Below are 15,587 nucleotides of genomic sequence, written 5' to 3'. Positions count from 1 at the left end.
TCCGATCGGTTTGCCAGGTAGTGTTCTTCAGAATTTCTTGTCTAAGTGATTGAATGCTTTTAGTGCTTCATCTGCTTATTGAAACGTTTGTTTCAGTTAGTTTTCTGTCAATTCTGGAGCCTTTCCCCCCGCGTGCTGATGCCTTCAGTTAGCTTGGACTTCCTCCTTTAGTGCTATCAGTTCTTGAACACATGCCACTTCCCAACATAGTTGAATGTCTACCAGTTCTTTTTGGCACAGTGACTCTTTGTATTCCTTCCATCTTCTTTTGATGCTTCCTGCATCATTCAGTATTTTGCCTATAGAATCCTTTTCATATTTCAACTTGAGACTTGACTTTTTTCTTCAGTTCTTTCAGTTTGAGATTTGCACAATGTGTTTATCCTCTGGTTTTCTAATTAAAGGTTTTTGTGTGTCTCATTACAATACTTTGTCATCGCAAGTTTCTCTTTCATATTTTCTATTCAACTCTTTTGCTTTGTGTTTGTCGTGAACCTAGGCTTGGTATGGGGACCACAGCCCAGGTCCCAGAGAACCTTAGGCAGACCCTAGCTCAGAACGGGGCTTGGGGAAGGGCCTAACTCCATGCCTTCCCCACTTTCCCTCTACCCTACCTCCTACCACAATAATAGTGTGATTTGTAGCTGTTCCATGGGAGAAAGATAGGGCTTTCTACTTCGTAAAGTGAGTTTCAGAGACCCACACGGGTGGTTCTGCTTTGTCCTAAAGGATTGCTATGAGCTGGAATCATCTCTCTCTCTCCAGGGGAAGGTGTTCTCTTTCTGACTCTGAAAGGAGGTCTTTGTCTCTGAGCGTATGCTCCTGGGGTGTGGAGAGGCGGGTGGGTCTTCTTGTGACTTGACATCTCTTTACTCATCTTTCATTTTTCTAAAATTTTTGCTTTGACTAAGATTGTTATTGTGAAATGAACCATAAAAACACTGACTTCTCCAGATTGTTTATCCCACCTATCTTATCTAGATAGACTTGCAGAGATAAAAATATGAACAAAAAACAAGACAGCAAAGCAAAGCAACAAAAGAAAACAAAACAACAGCAAAAAATAAACAATGACACAAAAAATGCCTGCAAATAGTTCAAGGTCTGTTTGTTGACCTTTAGGGGTGTTTTCCAGTCAAGTCTGATAAAACAACAGGACCCATGGTTCAGTGGGGACATGGGAGAGGGGGAGGCAGGGGAAAGGAAGTGGGTGTTAACAAACCCAGGGACAAGGGAACAACAAGTGATCCAAAATCAATGGCGAGGAGGGTGTAGGGGCCTGGTAGGGCTTGATCAAAGGCAATGTAACTGAGAAGAATTACTGAAACCCAAATGAAAGCTGAACATGATAGTGGGACAAGAGGAAAGAAAAATGAAATAGGGAAAAGAACTATGAGGCAAAGGGCATGTATAGAGGTCTAAATATAAGCATGTACATATGTAAATATATTTATATATGATGATGGGGAAATAGATCTGTATTTATAGTATTAAGGTAGCAGATGGACATTGGGCCTCCACTCAAGTACTCCCTTAATGCAAGAATACTTTGTTCTATTAAACTGGCATTCCATGATGCTAACCTTCTGGGTACAACCACTGAAGACAAAGCGGGTGAATAAGCAAATGTGGTGAAGAAAGCTGGTGGTGCCCAGCTATCAAAAGATAGAGTGTCTGGGGTCTTAAAGGCTTAAGGGATAAACAAGCGGCCATCTAGCTCAGAAGCAACAAAACCCACATGGAAGAAACACACCAGTCTGTGTGATCATGAGGGTGTCAAAGGGATCAGGTATAAGGCATCAAAGAACAAACAGTCTTATCATTGTGAATGAGGGGGAGTCTGGAGTGGAGACTTAAAGCCCATCTGTAGGCAACTGGACATCGCCTTAGCGAAGGGTCGCGGAGAGATGAGCCAGTCAGGATGCAGGATAGTACCAATGAAACATACAACTTTCCTCTAGTTCTTTAATGCTTCCTTCCCCCACCCCCAACTATCATGACCCCAATTCTACCTTACAAATCCGGCTAGACCAGAGGATGTACACTGGTACAGATAAGAGCTGGAAACACAGGGAACCCAGGACAGATAAACCCCTCAGAACCAATAATGAGCGGAGGGGTAAGGGTAAGGTGGAGGAGAAAGGGGACATCGATCACAATAATCTACATATAACCCCCTCCGTGGGGGAGGGACAACAGAAAAGTGGGTCAAGGGAGACAACAGACTGTGTAAGACTTGGAAAAATAATTGATAAGTTATCAAGGGTTTGTGAGGGAGGAAGGGAGAGTGGAGAAGGTAAGGAGGGGAAGTAGAAAGAAAATGTTTTTGAGAATGATGATGGCAGCATATGTACAAATGTGCTTGACACAATTAATGTGCTTGACACAATGGATGTATGTATGGATTATGATAAGAGTTGTATGAGCCCCCAATAAAATGATTTAAAACAAACAAACTCTGACTTCTACTTTTCTGGGAAACATTTAACTGCAGCATTTATTTTATTTTATCCAAAGTTTATAAAATATTGTGCACTGAAAGTAAGTCCAAGAAAAATCTAAGAAATGTGTATTTAAATTAGGTAACAAGTTGATTATTTTCCATGACTTTAAGTTTTGAAAATCCACAGTGGTGTGGTATTTAATCCACTTAATAAAGAAGAACACAAACTTTTTGTTTTGGGACGTGATTATATTTCATATCAAAGATGGGGTTCAGTTGTTAGTTTATTATTTCCAGGATCAGGACAATGTCAAATGACATTTAAAAATCTCTGCATAAAAAAGAGTTGACTTTTTCCCCAGTTCTCAGCACTGTTGTGGCGAAATGCCTCCCGGGGTTTTGACCCCATGTTTCACAGAAATATGGTAGGAAGCAAAAAATAATTTGAAAAGAAAACTAGCTCAGACATTACATGCTCCATGCTTCCCTCCACAGGGCATTTAGAAAGTTCAGCTTCTAGAGATCCCCTTTCAGTGATGGACTGTGTGGAGAACCATGGTTAACGTGTTACTGTGGTGATAATAGGCACTGTTACTGAGCGTGTCACATGGGTTCTCTCATTTGATCCTGGCTGCAGCACTGGGAGTCAGCCAGAAACTCCGGCCTGAGGCCAGGCCCGCACATACGGGACTCGCCAGCCTCCACAACTGCCGGAGCCATTTCCATGCACTACCCAGACCCTCAAAACCCACTACCCCTGCATTGATGTTGACTCCGGTGACCCTGTGGGACAGAGTAGAACCGCCCCTGTAGCTCTGAGAATGTAGGTCTAGTTTACAGGAACAGAAAGCCACATAGTTCGCTCACTCTTGGAACAACTGGTGGATTCGAACCACTGACGTGATTAACAGCCCATGCATAATCTACCACGCATGCCACTGGAGTGCCTGTCTTTGAAATAAAACTCTATAAATCAATCTCCGAACACACATTCTCATTCTCTCTCTCGTTTTGCTCCTCTAGAGAACCCAGCCTAAGACAGCATTCCTTTTAAGACTTTTTAAGAGAAAATGAAAGAAGGGTGTGTTTGAGTTAAGTGGGGAGAGGAAGGAAGGCATGGTGCTGGGGCAGAGGTGTGGTTCATGTGGGTACTCCTTCCCAGCTGGGACATGTCTGTTTTGTGACTGGTACTAGGAATGACTGGAAGCTGAAACAAACTTTGTGTCTCTGTACACTTCTCTTTGTGTGTGTGTGTGTGTGTGTGTGGTGTGTAAAATCCCTTTAGTGCTGTCGTCTCCTTTTTCTTTCTCCATCTTGCAGTCTTCAGGATGGTCTAAGCAGAATGCCAGAAACGGCCTCTTGAGGTGAACAGGCTGACAGGGGCTTCCAGTTGACTGAAAGTCCAAAAAAAAAAAAAAAAGGCTCCTTATCTTCCATCCTCCTCCATCGGCCTCCTCCACTTCCCCCTCACTCCCTGCCTGTTTCCGTCTGTAGTGGGAAAGATTAGTTAGAGTTAGGAATTCCCGTTTTTCTTTTAACCCCTTCAAATTAGATTGATGCCCGACTGGTCCGTTTCCCTGTTGTACGTGGGCTGTAATAGGGCCCTGCGGGATGGTGGCTGCCGTTGGTCTCACATTCAGCCCCAGCACGTGTACCTTCTGTCCCCCCGAGAAGCATCAGCCCAGGGGCTTCTCACCCTCGGGTGTGGGGTCCGGAGCTTCAGGTGCACACACAGGACTGAGGTGGTCAGAGGTGTTGACCCTTGTCTTCTGCAGGAGTCAAACTGATTTTGACCCACGAGCCTAGACCCCATTCGTTATGTTTTCTCGCCAGATGTTCAGTCCCCCTCCCCACCCCTTCACTACTCCCACCCCTCACTCCTTCCTTAGGGAGTTGCTCTTTCTACACCCCAACATGTGGAAAGCAGGCTTCTGTGGCTGCATTTTCAGAAATGGTTTCATCCGGAGAATGAAAGCATGCAGGCCAGGGCGAGCCTGTAGACGCGTGCTATAAGCTACACGTGGAATTGAAAATCTCTTTAAGAAGTGATAGATGTGATTAATTTTAAGGATATACTGATTCAGCCCAGTGTGCGCCTAGTAGACTTTTCAACATACAAGGGAGCTCTGGTGTGCCTTTGATATTTATACTTAACGACAGCCACGCTGTACTGCCACCTTTGCAGCGCTCAGTGAAGCCACGTCAGCCCGTCTCCCAGCGAGCCTGTTCACACTGGAAAGGTCTGCTCCTGCTCAGTCACACCGTGCTGGCGATGGTGGTGCCCAGCGCTCTCTGTCAATCCAGCTTGCGCACGGTCTTCCTCTTAAAATTCTTTTTTTTTGTTGCTAAACCTCTACCCGTAGCTGTCATTGGCCAGGGCAGCCCTGAACTGCCTCCCCTTCGATCCTTCCTCCCCAGCTGGCCGTGCCCTTTTTAAATCCTCCCCTCTGCTGTAAACAGCTGCCCCGTTCTCCTCCTTTCCTCATAATGCTCGCTCCTTACCGTGTTGGGTAACTCCTGCGGGTCCTGATTCTCAGCAACTAGGAAAAACAAAGTAGCACTTTGGGGGAAGTGTACAGAAACAATGTTTGAATGTAGGCACCCCACCACCCCCTCCGAATTTTGTCTCTACTTTTAATAGCATGTAGAGAAAAACAACTGAACTGTGCAAGTTAGGCATCTACAGCTACCGGTTTTCCAAGAATGGGGGCTGTGTGGGCGAGCCTGTACGTGGCTGTTGCCCTGTGCAGCCTTGGTGGAAGGCGACCCGGCTGCCTGAGCAGCCTCGTGGTGTATGTAGCTCTGTCTCCCTCCCACCCCTTGCTGAAGGCTCAAGACTGGACCAGGAGCCGCCATGGAATGGAGTGTGCATCTAGGCGTTGTAAATGAAATGAGTGCAGGAGGTTAAGTGTTCAGAGGAAAACATTTTGTTTTTCTCCAAAAGCCTAAGTTCTCACCCTTCCTGTTGTTTCAGCCTTTTTCTCTTTTACTGTCAGTTTCAGTGTCTTTTTTGATTTGGGATTCTGGTAGAGCAGCTGCAGTGGCTGGATTCTAATCTTGGCTCCATCCGTTATGCATGGGACAGCTCCGCGTGGGGCCTCTGGGGCCTTCAACGAAAAATGGGCTGTTAAGATTTAAAATGAGTTGCCGTTTAATGAGTTACAACATTTAGATCTGTACCTAGCCCATGGTGTTCATGTTTGTACTTTGTGTAATTTTATGTTAAGCACTCATGAGTAAAGAACAAATTTATTACAAGAATAAGAGGGAATGGTAAAGGGAATGACCAGGGAGTTATATAATGTGGGGTGGTTGCTAATTGTTTTTAAGTCAGTATTTTGAATATGGTTTATACAAAGTTCTTTAAACATTAGGTAGGGCATGATGAAAATACTGTGATTTCCAGCTAGAGATGGATTTCTGTTGCTTGCTATCTTATGCTAATAGTCTAAAGGATGGTGTTTACACCAGGGTTTTCCCCCTTTTAAAAACCTTTCCTTTCTGAGAGGTAGGTAGGCAACATTAATGAAGTTTAATGTTTATTACCAAATTCACTTTTGACTCCTAGCAACCTTATAGTAGTAGAACCGCTCCTTTGGGTGTCTGAGGCTGTACATCTTTACAGGAGCAGAAAACCTCCATCTTTCTCAAGGAGTCGTTGATAGGTTCAAACTGCTAACCTTGGGGTTAGCAGCTCAACACACAGTCACCTGTGCCACCAGAGGTACAACTCAGTGTAAGGGGTGTGTGTGTGTGTGTGTGTGTGTGTGTGTGTGTGTGTGTATGAGAACATTTAACATCATTTCTTTAGGAGAATACAAAATATATACCATCTTTAGATTGTATAGATAATAGACCAATTACCTGTAAAATAATCAGACATGATTTAGAGTTTGAAGTACTGAATAAATTCATAGGTAAAGTTATGGAAGGCTGTAGGTTGCAGGGAGTTGGAATCAACTAGATGACAGCAGGTTTGGGTTTTATATGGCTTACCAGGAGCCAGTGGTTAAAGCACGTGATTGGTAGCCAAACGATCATGGTTCAAACCCCCGGCCAATTCAGAGGAGGATTTGACAGTCTGCCTTTGCAAAGAGTGCAGCCTTGGACTCCCTGTGAGGTTTCCGCCTTGTTTTACCCTGCTGTCTCCCCTGTCAGTATGATTCTGAATCTACTTAATAGCAGTGGGTTCTTTTTTTAGCTTTTATTGTCTATGACATAGACATTGATATTTAGTAAGCTGAAGTATATTTTTATTACCTGTATACTCAAGTATAAGCCGACCCGAATATCAGCCGAGGCACCTAATTTTACCACAGAAACTGCGTTTAAAATGTGCTGAAAAACTTGGCTTATATAAAAGTATATATGGTATTTTGAACTGGAGATCTTCAACAGGTTGAGGAAAAATATATATATATAGTTTTGGCTGTTTTAATATTCAGATATTCAATAAAGTGGTTTAGGAGAAGTAAACTAGATTGTGAAATCATTTAGTGCTTTTCAGCTTTCAGTATGGAAAACTGGTAATATAACTTTATCCTACTACATATATTCTAAGTTTCTACTAAGAAATGCAAGAACTCATTTATATGTGGATAAATATTTCAAAAGGCGTTTACCTTAACATGCCGCTTAGGTAGAAACAAATGTTCCCTTCCCACAGCTCCAGGAGAAGTGTGTGTTTGTGTAAGTTTCTTTTTTTTTTTTAAATCATTTTTCTGAGGGCTCATACAACTCTTATCACAACCCGTATGTACGTCAGTTGTATAAAGCACATTTGTACATTCATTGCCCTCATCATTCTCAAAACATTTGCTCTCTACTTAAGCCCCTGGGATCAGCTCCTCATTTTTCCCTTCCCTCCCCGCTCCCCCCTCCCTTATGAACCCTTGATAATTTATAAATTATTATTTTGTCATCTCTACCCATATGTACATCAGTTGTATAAAGCACATTTGTACATTCATTGCCCTCATCATTCTCAAAACATTTGCTTTCCACTTAAGCCCCTGGCATCAGCTCCTCATTTTTCCCTTCCCTCCCCGCTCCCCCCTCCCTCATGAACCCTTGATAATTTATAAATTATTATTTTGTCATCTCTTACCCTGTCCGACATCTCCCTTCACCCACTTTTCTGTTGTCTGTCCCCCAGGGAGGAGGTTATATGTAGATATTTGTAATCGGTTCCCCCTCTCTACCCCACCCTCCCTCCACCCTCCTGGCATCGCCACTCGCACCACTGGTCCTGAAGGGATCATCTGTCCTGGATTCCCTGTGTTTCCATTTCCTATCTGTACCAGTGTACATCCCCTGGTCTAGCTAGATTTGTAAGGTAGAATTGGGATCATGATAGTGGAGGGGGAGGAAGGGGCGGGGAGGAAGCCTTTAGGAACTAGAGGAAAGTTGTATGTTTTACCGTTGCTATACTGCACCCTGAGTGGCTCGTCTCCTCCTCACGACCCATCTGTAAGGGGATGTCCAGTTGCCTACATATGGGCTGTGGTTCCCCACGCCGCACTCCCCCTCATTCACAATGATGATTTTTTTGTTCTTTGATGTCTGAAAACTGATCCCCTCGGTACCTCGTAATCACACAGGCTGGTGTTTTTCTTCCATGTGGGCTTTGTTGCTTCTCAGCTAGATGGCCGCTTGTTTATCCCTTAAGCCTTTAAGACCCCAGATGCTATATGTTTTGATAGCCGGGCACCATCAGCTTTCTTCACCACATTTGCATATGCACCCATTTGTCTTCAGTGATCATATCTAGGAGGTGAGCTGTTTGTGTGTAAGTTTTTATTGCGTGAAAGTCTTGAGTGAAAGTCCATACGTCCTTTTTTCCATGCCATGGCTTGCAGTCCCCACAGTGGCTCAGCCCTGATCCCACTCCCTCCTGGGTTTTCTGTTCCTCCTCCTTTCCCAACCCTTCCGAACTTTGTTCTTGGATAAATGCTGTTCTTTTCATCTTAAAGGGTGGATTATTGTGGCTCGCTGCCTGCTGTTACTGTTCCCCTTATAAACCTGTCTGCTGTTTGAGTGAAAACAAGACAGTATGAATTCATTTCCAGACCTGAAAAGGGGGTTGGGAATTGACGAAGGGTCCATAGTCTTAGTTTATATATGGCTATCACTCCTGGTCTTCATATGATTTTGAATTTCATTCCACACTTTTCTCCCATGCTGTTCAGGACCTTCTAAATCTTAAAGCCATCCTTCTCAGCAGTGGTAGCTGGGCACCTTCTAGTTCTAGTCTTGGCGTCAACTACTCTTCGCATGGCACGTGAGCGCTTTGGGCTGGTTCCTTTTTATCTCTGGTTTTTTGCGCTTTTCTTCACTTTGGGCAGGGAGACATCAATAGTTACTCCTTACAGGGCTGCTTCCCAGCTTTTAAGACTCCAGTTGATACACAAAAGGCACATTTTTTAAAGCTAGTGTTTCTCCAGCAGTCTTCTTTTGAATCCATAAGCACTTGGAGTCCCTTACCCTTTTTAGGATAAGTATGTAACTTGGTAGAACACTATTTGCAGCTTTTTAAGCTTTTTATTGTGATTTAGGCGAAGGTTTATAGAGCAGGTCATTCAGGAATGTGTACATATTTTGATTAAACTCATCCATTTCGATCTTCTGTGATTCACCCTCGGAATGTGTTTTGGTTAAATGCTGCCCTTTTGATCTTATGGCTGCTTATTCTAACACAGAGGTGAGTGAGTTCTCTTCCAGACCTGAAGGGTGACTGTGAACCACTGTCCTGGGCGTCTAGCCAGTCTCTGTCATATCGATATGCCTGATCTCTTTTATGATTTTGCGTTTGCCCCACATTTTCTCCCACTCTAACCAGGTCATTTTAATGTCATCTCTCTCAGAGTCATTGGTGGAGGCCACTGGGCACCATCTAGTTTTTCTGGTCTCAGAGTCATAGGTTATTCATGTGGTCCAGCCGTCCATTGAACTAATTGTTTTTATGTGTCCTAATTTTCTCCCCTCTTCTTTCCTCAGGACAGTGAGAAACAATTGGTTGTACCATAGATGGCTGTTCACAAACTTTTAAGACCCTCAACCTTGCTTAAATGACCTTTTTTTTTTTTTTTTTTTAACAGCTTAATGCATCTCAAATAGAGGTTATTACATCGTCCTTTAAAACCCCACAAACCTTTCTACTTTCTGGGAAAAGCGTGTTCTTTGGTTTAACACTCTTTGCAGCTATTTCTGACCTTTATTTTCTTCTGCCTGAAGCAGAAACCCTTTTGCGCATGCCACTCATCTGTTTTTTGGTAATTTTTGTACAACTGTTATCATTTTTTGGGCTGACTTTCCTCCCTATCAGGGCTGTTTCAGGGACTAATTTCCCATTTCCATCCCTTCCACCCTTCAAAAACAAGCCCCTTCAAAAATAAGCCCCGTCAAAGCCTGCAGCGCTCCTTGCTATAAATTTCGTCTTTGAGAAGGTACAGCTGTTCAGCCGCCTACCGGTTTGCAGAACCACCAGTAGCTGGAAGGGTAGGACGTTCTAAAAGCCTGACTTGTTTGAGGAGACAATCTGAAAGATTAGGGAGAGCGTCGCATATGTAGAGGACACAGAGTTCTGGTTCAGCAACTTCTGACTGGTATCTTCTGACAGTCCTCGGAGCCTCTTGGGAATCCTTGAACTCACCGTCCAGTGTTTGAGAACCACAGGTTTGGACTTTTGATTTTAACACCCTCCAGTCCGAGCTCACACACTCAGTTGGTTCACTGAGTCCCCAAAGAAAACTTACTCACCCCTTGGGTTTAATAAAACGGCGCATCCTATTCATCTCTCTGCCTGTGTTTAGTTGTGGTAAGGCCTAAAAACAGTACACATTTCCTTTATTCCATCTAAAATGGTTTTCTTTGTATTGCTTTCCTTCCTTGTAGATAGCTGATCTAATCTCATAGATCAGTGGTCATTGTTTATCATCTTAATGCAACCGTTTCTTTTCTTTCCCTAAGAGTGGTATGCTTTATCTAAAGAAATCCGGCTTACAAAGTTTTACACGATGTATAATTGAGAAATATTTTCCCCTAAAATCTTTACCAGGTTTCGGAGCCCTGGTGGCGTCATAGGGGGGCTGCTACTCAGTGGGCTGCTAACCACCAGGTCAGCAGTTTGAACCCAACACTTGCTCCTGGGGAGAAAGGTGAGGCTTTGTACTCCCATAAAGAAGCGCTGACCTACAGGGTTGCTATGAGTTGGAATCAACTCAATGCCAGTAGGTTTGGCTTTGGCTTTTGACTTATGGAGTTGGCTCATTCTCAGACGAAGTAATGTCACAGGAATTGAGTGCCTTGTGACCTGGTTTTGGCAGAACTTTATTTATTTATTTTTTAGCAGAACTTTATTTTGTAGATGATAATAACGAATGACATTCATTAAGAGGGGATACTTCTTTGCCACTCTCAACTCATTGGTATTGTGTGTGCACTGCCTGGGCTTGTATTCCACAACAATTTGCTTATTAATTTTTAATAGTGGAAAATGTCCCCCATATGGCAGAGATAGAGACTAGCATGAACTCTGTACAGACGACATTAGCTCCTGTTTCAGCTTCACCCGTCCCTCCCCCACTTCTCTTTCATCCTGCTCCCCACCGGGCTATTTTAAAGCCAATTCTACCAGAATAGTACGTTTAGAAAATGAACTTCAACTTGGTTTTGTTTGAACTGCATTGTCTCCCCACCCCCAACCCCACCCCAAGTTGTTTGTTTTTCTCAGCTGTCACAGGGGAGCACCTTGATAACTTCTCTGTGAGTTTTCACTTGCTGTAAATAGCTTCCGCAGTGGACTGTGACAGGTGACTACTTCCAAATAGGCAGTAATCAGCTAATTGCAACCATTTGAAGAGCTGCCCTTTCCCCTCTCCTCTCCCTCTGCTTTGTTTCCATATCTGAAAGCACCGCGCATGCTTCCCGCCGCAGGGCCTTCAGAAGAAACACATGGATTCCATTGGACTGTACTTTATGTGAATTTCTTGTGTCCCTATGCTAATCAGGCTCTTACTTTCCTCATCTGTAAATGAGAGGGTCGGAATAACCTGTTGCCAGAGTTCCTTTTACAGGTTTTGTGGTTACGAATTGGTTTTTTTTTGAGAGAGGGTAAGGCATAATGGTTGATCTTCAGTTACTTAAGGGGTTAATGACTTCCATCTGGGAAGTAATTATAAATAAGTAAATACATGCATTGTATGAGGGGCTTCTAAAAGCTCTTGCATGAAACCCCTGTCTCTTCATCTCATTTCCCCACCCCTCAAATTTTGGAAGCCCCTGTATTTGGTGTGTCACTGCTAATACCTTTACTGGAGACCACCTTTGGGAAGAGGTGAGTGTGGAGATCAGTCACATGGGGACCCTGGGGGTGCCTCCCTTCTGATGTTGGACTGTGTCCACAGCATCCCACTTCCTCTTTGCAGCCACAGTGTCCCAGGCGGCAGAGGGGGCATCCTCCAACATCTGTTATACACGTAGCAACGCTACATTCTGATTGTAACACTCAGTTTTGTTTCCTCTGGCCCTGACTTTCATGAGCACTGGAAGTGCGTGAGGTTTCAACATCTGTGGTCGTCACAGAAAGTTGGCGGGGAGTAGTGTGTTCGAAAACCCTGTCCCCGGCGGGCTGGTTTGTTGGATTGCGGCAGTGGTGGTTGCCCTGCGTAGTCTGCCGACAACACCACTTCCCTCAGTCCAGAGTGGGCAGCTGCCCCCTGGCTGCCCCTGTATCTCGCTGGCATTTTTAACTTGACCTATGGCTTAGATATCCAGTGCTGCTCTAAGAGAAATACCACAGAAGGTGGCTTTAACAAAAGCTTCTTTTCTCATAGTTTAAGGCCCTAGAGGTTCGATTTAGAGCAGTGTTTACCAAAATGGGTGAAACGGCCCCTTAGGGGGCGCTGGTATGACCCAGTGGGGCTGACAAAGCAGATACCCAGCCTCATTTTCTCCTGGAGATGAGCTGTGTTATAAAGGCTTTTAATTGCCAGCGGCCACTGAGGAGTTTGTCTCCCCCCTCCCCCCCACCTTCCCTGAAGAGGGGGTGATAGGACAAATACATTTGAGAACCTATGGTCCAGGGGAGGAACCCTGGTGATGTGGTTACACTTTGGGCTGAGATCTGAAAAGTCAGCCGTTCAAAACCACCGTCAGCTCAGTGGGAGCGCAACGGGGCTCTCACTCCCATAAAGAGTGCAGGGTCAGTAACCCACACAGCCAGTTCGACCTTGTTTTACCTACAGAGGCCCCACGAGTCCTCAGCGACCCGATTGCAGGGAGTTTGGTTGGGGTCTATGCTCTAGGGAACTTCCTGTCCTTTGACAGATCTCACCCCCATCTTTCCTCGTTTGTTCTCTTTTATGTCTCAAAAGAGATGGGCTTCAGACACACCCCACAATAATACCCATTCCCAAATGAGATGACAGCCACAGGTGTTACGTTGTTGCCAAGTGCCATCGCGTTGGCGCGGTGTCAGCAACCCCATGCACAGCATCAGGAAACACTGCCAAGCCCAGCCCCACCTCACAGTTGTCGTTGTGTTTGAAGCCATCGCTGTAGCCACTGTACCAGTCCGTCTGGTTGACGGTCTTCCTCTTGGTCATAGGCGTTACCACAGTTATTTTGAGGGACACATTGGCGCCTGCAACAACCTCATACGGCCTTTGAAGATGTTTTTCCTTGGTTTAGTCTAGTCGTGGACAGCTGATACACAGGCTACTTCCTTCTTCAGCCTGTCCAGCGAGTTCTAGCTCAGTCTTCCAAGCAGAGTGACGTCAGCTGTACCCAAGCTCCAGTGATCTTCAGCAGTGAGGCCTCAGGTCTCCTTGGAGGAGTGACACAGCCCTCTGGTATCTTTGTGTTTTGACTTAACGAAGGAGTTGTCAGCGCTGACTTCATTTTTCAGGTGACCTCAGTCTTACTCTAGCCTGGAGCTTGCTCTAGCTCCCCACCGTGGGCACCGCTGCTAGGAAAAGTAATGCCCCACTAGGTATTTTAAGCTGGATCCAATATAGGCAGTGATTTGAGGTTGGAAGGGTTGGAGGAGCCCAAAGGGTAGGCAGTGGCAGCCAAAGGTAACAAATCTGAAGCAGGCTGCTGCAGTCGCTCATCGGACTGAGCAAAGACAAGGAAACGGGAGTCACACAAGGTCACGAGCAGGTGTTCACTACTGCTGCTATTGAGCGGGAAGCCTGGAGCCAGAATTCATGTGTTGACGCTTCCATGGATGCTGCTGGAACCTTGGTCACTAGCCCTTGCTTTTGCAGGAACCCCTACCACTTGTAACCTTAAGCAGGGGATAAGAAGGGGTGGGTGGGGGGCTGGGGGAAGGCTTCTTACTGCTGCATTTGAATGTTCTACCAGGACTTCTCTGGCAGAACCTAGGCAGAATCCAGCTGGCCATGGAGTCTGGAAAACCTAGCTTTCAAGTTCCGAGCACCAACAGACAATGGCCGGCACACAAACCCCCTAATGTGTTGACGAGAATGAAAAGAACCAAAACATGACAATCATTTGACACAGTGCTTGGCCACCTGGTACACACAAGCGCCCAAGTGGTAGCTGCTATCCGTGTTCTCTAGCTGCATCAGTAGAAATGGACTAGCGATAATATGCTATTCATGCAGATTACATGCGATTGCTAAGGACTAGAAAACACAAGAACACAAGTTTTAACATGACCTGCTTTGGCTAGTGGAAATGAATATAAACCAATCAATTGTAGCTGTGTTGTAGGTCATAGTGGATGCTGATTGGCATTTAACATCTAAGTACCCTTATGTAATGGTCCATGGAAGGACCTGTAGTTCTCGTCGGCACATGATGTTTACCTGGAAGAACGACATTGTTCTTGGGAGCTTGGGTACAGAGTAGTCGTTGCTGCCAGGCAAGACACAAATATACCTGCATTTTAAAGATGCAGAGCTCTTGTTGACAGTCTGTTTAATGTGTATATTGAAGAAAAGATTGGCATTGGAATGAGGGCTAACTAGATTAAAGCAACAGAAAATCGGCTTCATTTATTCATCCAGCCTCTATCTTTCTCCCTTGAATACTGGAAAATTCACTTGTTTACAATCTCTAGCAGCCTTGGGGAGGGGCATAGTGGTTACGAGTTGGACAGTTAACTACAAGGTCAATGGTTCGAAACCACAAGCCACTCAACTGGCGAGTGGATTTAGTCTTGGACACCCACAGGTGATTCTACTCGTCCGCTAGGTCATTATGAGTCTAGATCGACTCCACAGTGAGTCTTCACCTTCAGTAAAGCTCATAGACCAAGCCCATGAAGCAGTTCTGTTCAGGAATTTGTGGGGTCACCATGAGTCAGAAGCAATTTTATGACAAGGTTTTTTGGTTTTTTTCCGCTAACAAGATAAGTGTTCATTTACCCCCTATGAAGTGATAAGCCCATCACTATGCCATTATAGCCAATTTGGTTTCCTAGGATAAAAGGCTTAAAGAAGGCTACCCTACACATGTTTTGTAACTGACTTCTGTGGCTCCTTCCCCACCTGTTGACTCAGGTAGAGGTGGGGTCTCAGCAGCCATTTACCGCTGAATCCCGGCCTCTTTGGTAGTGTTTAGTTTCTCTTTCTGTCCCCCTCTTCCTCCCTCCCCTCTCTTCCTTTCTCTTGTCTCTTTCTCACAGTATTGATTTTCTTCTTAGGAGAGGAGGCCTGGCATGAAATAGCAGCATGAGGAAATTCCCAGGCTACATGAGCTTCTGTGTGGCCACCCTCTCACTTATGTAATGTAACACACAGATCCACACACCTCACCACTAGAATGAGGTCTTGGGCTGGCATGTGTATGTTAGACCTTCATTTCCTGAGTTCATGTCTGTTCATAAACCACCCCACCCTCCCCTTGATTGAGTTTTGCCTTTCGCCTCGCACTATACCATTATTTTAACTGTGCTCATTTTAGATGTGCTAGGCTAAGCACTAAGAAATAAGACGCGTGTTTGACAAAAAATTCCTGATTGCAAGACTAATCAGGAATAATAAATATTGTAGAGCATTTAGGAAGTTTTTTGTTTTTTTTCCTATTGGAGTGTTTTTATTTTTTTATTTTTTATTTTTTTTAATTTTTCTTTTTTTTTTTTTTTTAACATTTTATTAGGGGCTCATACAACTGTTAT

General features: G+C 44.6%; 1 protein-coding gene across 2 annotated transcripts in view; it reads left to right on the top strand.

Annotated features, from left to right (window-relative positions):
• Window positions 1-10,096: 10,096 nt before the first annotated feature.
• The window catches only part of NCK2 (NCK adaptor protein 2), a 138,111-nt gene continuing 132,620 nt past the window's right edge, over window positions 10,097-15,587 (top strand). The window contains exon 1 of one of the 2 annotated variants that reach the window (XM_045283884.1): window positions 10,097-10,117. The gene's annotated coding sequence lies outside the window, so the exon portion shown is untranslated. Of the gene's footprint in view, window positions 10,118-11,729; window positions 11,778-15,587 lie in introns of those variants that run through there. The other variant, XM_004704331.2, reaches the window with a different exon arrangement.

This window comes from Echinops telfairi, unplaced genomic scaffold, assembly GCF_000313985.2.
Source record: "Echinops telfairi isolate 266 unplaced genomic scaffold, ASM31398v2 ScPeMD7_7467;HRSCAF=8505_1, whole genome shotgun sequence".
In the NCBI taxonomy this organism is placed as follows: Eukaryota; Metazoa; Chordata; class Mammalia; order Afrosoricida; family Tenrecidae; genus Echinops; species Echinops telfairi.
This window is presented reverse-complemented; position numbering and strand designations above follow the sequence as displayed.